Source organism: Elephantulus edwardii, unplaced genomic scaffold (assembly GCF_000299155.1).
Source record: "Elephantulus edwardii isolate Elephantulus edwardi_28Jun2011 unplaced genomic scaffold, EleEdw1.0 scaffold00123, whole genome shotgun sequence".
Classification (NCBI taxonomy): domain Eukaryota; kingdom Metazoa; phylum Chordata; class Mammalia; order Macroscelidea; family Macroscelididae; genus Elephantulus; species Elephantulus edwardii.
In genome coordinates, this window is record NW_006399873.1 from 182325 (window position 1) to 186486 (window position 4162).

Here is a 4162-nt window from a genome sequence, read left to right on the forward strand (position 1 = left end):
CCCCCGTTTGCTCCTCTCCTTGAAAAGCAAAAGAAAAACTCCCTCATTGGTACACAATCCCCCGCACCTCCCCAAACCCCACGTCCTACCCCCAAATATAATCCACTCTGCAACCCTCATTGCATACTCCTACGATAAAAATAATGCCCTAAAATAAAATTCTTTTAGACTATTCTCTCCCCCATAGACTTATTTCTCTTTTTAAGGAGTACTTTACTTATTCAGGGCCTCTTACCATTCCCAATGAAATTTGAAATAGCCTTTTCCATCTCGTTGAAGAATGGGATTGGTATTTGTTTTGGGATTTCATTGACCATGTAAATTGCCTTTGGTAGTATTGTCATTTTCACAATATTGAGTCTTCCTATTCATGAGCAAGTATATTCTTCCATTTCTCCAGGTCTCTTTTTGTTTCTTTTAGTAATGTTTTGTAATTTTCTTTGAATAGATCCATTGTCCTTCTGGTTAGATTTACTCCCAGGTATTTTATCTTGTAATCAGTAACTGGGAAGGTTATTGCTGTTCTTAGCTCCAGCTCTGTATTCTTTTTTGTCACTGCAGAGATATCTAATTGATTTTTGTATGTCCAGTATTTTTCTTCGTGAGTCTTTAGAGTTTTCTATGTATACTATCATATCATCTGCATAGTTGATAATTTTGCCTACTCTTTGCCAATTTGGATGCCTCTTATTTTGTTCTCTTGTCTTATTGTTATCGCTAAGATTCCTAATAGAAAATTGAATAGGAGAAGTGATAGTGAGAATCCTTGCCTAGTTCCTGTTCTCAGGGGGATCCGCCTTTAATCTCTCTCCATTGAGAACAATGTTGACTCTCAGGTTTGCATAAATACATTTTACTATGTTGAAGAAATTTTCCTCTAATCTTATTTTGTTGAGTGTTTTAATCAGGAAAGGGAGTTGAATTTTGTCAAAAGACTTTTCTGCATCAATTGATAGGATCATGTGCTTCTTGTTCTTTGCTTTGTTAATGTGATGAATTACATTGATTGTTTTTCTTATGTTAAATAATCCTTGCATACCTGTTATGTATCCCATTTGGTCATGTTGAACTCATTTTTTTTTTTTGATGTATCATTGGATTCTATTGACCAGGATTTTATTCAGAATTTTTACATCTATGTTCATGAGAAATATTGGCCTATAGTTTTTCTATTTTGGTGGTGTCTTTAACTGGATTTGATATCAAGAATATGTTTGCTTCATAGAGTCTGGGAGAATTCCATCTTTTTCTATTTTCTCAAATAATTTATATATAATTGGTGACAGTTCATACCTTGACTTTCTGCAGCAAAACCTTCAGGTCCTCTTCAGTTTCAGCAAGCAAAGTTGTCATCTGCATAACATTGATTGTTGAAGAATCTTCCTGTAGTTCTGATGCCACATTACTCCTCATCGAGCTGAGCCTCCCAGATGATCTGTTGCATGTATAGATTGATAAGGTATGAAGATAGGGTACATTCCTTGGTTATATCTTTCCAGACTTTGAACCATGCTGTGTTTCCTTGCTCTGCTGTGATTATTGCCTCCTGGTCCAAGTATGGGTTTCACATAAGCACAACCAAGTGTTCTGTGATTCCCATTCTTCACACAGTTAGCCGTAGTTTGTTATGATCCACACAGTCAAATTCCTTTGTAAAGTCAATGAAACATAGATAGGCATTCCTCTGGTACTCTCTGCTTTCAGCCAAGATCCATCTGACATTAGCTATAATATCTTGAATACCACAGCCTCTTCTAAACCTAACCTGTAAATCTAGAAGTTTTCAGTTAACATGCCGTTCCAGTCATTTTTTAATAATTTTCAGTAGAATCTTGCTTGTGTGGTGATACTGATGATATTGTTTGATAGTTTTCTCACTCTATCAGATGACTTCAGAATGAGAACAAATATGGATAACTTCCTATCAGTTGTCTATGTGGCTGTCCTCTAGATTTCTTGGCATATCTTGGCAATCACAATCAGAGCAGTGTTTGTTTGTTTAATATGTCAATTGATATGCCATCAATTACTAGGGACTTGATTTTTCGCCAATTCCTTCAAAGCAGGTTAAACTTCCTCCTTAATCACCATAGGCAAGAAATCAAAAGACAAATTACACTGGGGAGGTCTGCTTTCAAGGAACTCTCCAAAGTGCTATAAAGCAACGTTGTTAGTCTAGAGACAAGGCCATGGTCTTCACAATCACTTGTTATGCATCACATAGCTGTACAATGACTAAGGATGACTGAAGATGAATTGAGGCCTTTGACCTGTGGTGGTGGAGAAGAGTATTTAACATATCATGGACTGTCATGAAAACAAATAGATTTGTCTTAGAGACTGTGAAACCAAGCATCTTCTTGGAGACAAGCTCTATCTCTCATACTTTGGACCTGTGGCCAGCAAGGGTCAGTCCTTGGAGAAGGACCTCATGCTTGAAATGTTGGAGAAATAGCACACAAGAGGAAGATCCCAACTGAGATGATACTGTAACTGGGTTAACAGGATTAGGTGTGTCAGCATCAATGAGACTAGCTCAGGATAGGTCACTGCTCAGAGCTATTGTACAGAGTTGCCATGCATTGCGTGCAAATTGATGGCATACAATAACAGTAAAAAAATTGGTTTTGGATTCATCTTTCTTGCCATTAAAGAAAAAACAAAAATGTCAAAGATTATATTTCAGATTCCTTTTACTATTCTAAATACACTTAAGAGAGTCAAGTAAATGACAGACAACTAGCACACTGATTGACATATTAAATTAGAAAAAAGTCTTTGTGATTGATGTGCAAAAACTGTTCATTCCACTAAGCTTGCTTCCTTTTTAATGCATGTGGCAACCCTCTTTTTTAAATTTTTCTATTATTAATTTTACATTCATTTTTACTTTCCCTGTAATTTATTCCCAAAAGTTAGTCTCAAGTTCTTTTGTTTGAACATTAGCATTGAGAGTTGAACAGATTACTATAATTTTCATATAATAATTCCAAATAGAATAACTGAATCAGTAGAAGACATTTGCTGTAGCTATATTATAGTATTTTATATAAAAATATTAACAAAATATATAAAAATAACCTTTTATATATTAAGTTCTAAATTTTTCTTGTTGCAATTTATTTATTCTGTCCTCAGATATTTGTTGTTTAAAATATGGTTTTTAGACTGGAAATTATTCAAGTTAGATAATTTTTCCTCTTTATAGTATTGGGAATTTTCCCCCCCAAAATCTGTATTTTTAGACCAAAGTAATGTAAGTTAACATATTTTTAGTTTATGTATTTTGATTAAATACATAATTTCTTTTCTAAATCAATAAGATATTTAATGGAATTCATAACTATATAATATTTAATTTGGAGACTTAGGATTATGTAAAAGCTATGTAGAATATCACTTTTTTATAGGAATTTTTGGATTAGTTTGATTTGAATATATGTTGTTAGTTCTTATTATAAAACACTGTTTAATACTTCTTTAAAACTTTATATAAACATACATTTTCAACTTTAATTGTCCTCATAAAAAACAAAATATTCTATCTATTGATAACTTGAGAAAGAAATTTTTATTTAAAGTTTGAATCTGATTACATGTAAATGACAATGACCAGTTTTAAAGGAATTAAATGCTATGAGTTAACTGCAAGTCAATGGCACTTAACAACAATAACATCAATCTAAAGAAAGATCAGTTGGCCCTGTGGACAGAAAGCAATGCTATCAAGCCAAAGGTGGGTGACATAATCTGTTGCCCTCGGGCCTGTCTTTCATTGTTTTTGTTCAAACGTTCCTCTAGGTCATATAACCCTGGTGTGTCCACTTGCTGTACAGCAGTAACCTGTGGTTGTTACTAGGCTGAACACTGTGACACTGATGTGTCAAATGCATTAATGGTTGGTTACCCAATATTCAGACAGTGTAGGATGGAGTTCCCTGAGTAAAACAAGATTGGAAGGAGGAGTGGCATCCACTTCTGTAATAACTTGCCTCCGGGAAACCTATGAACCGGGATGTTGTTTGTTGTTGTTATGTGACATCGATGTCGCCTGCGACTCATAGCGAACCTATGTACAACAGCCCTAAACTCCGCTCTGTCCTGTGCCAATCGCACTGTCTCTGACACTCCCATCCCAATTATCCTAATCACTGAATCAATC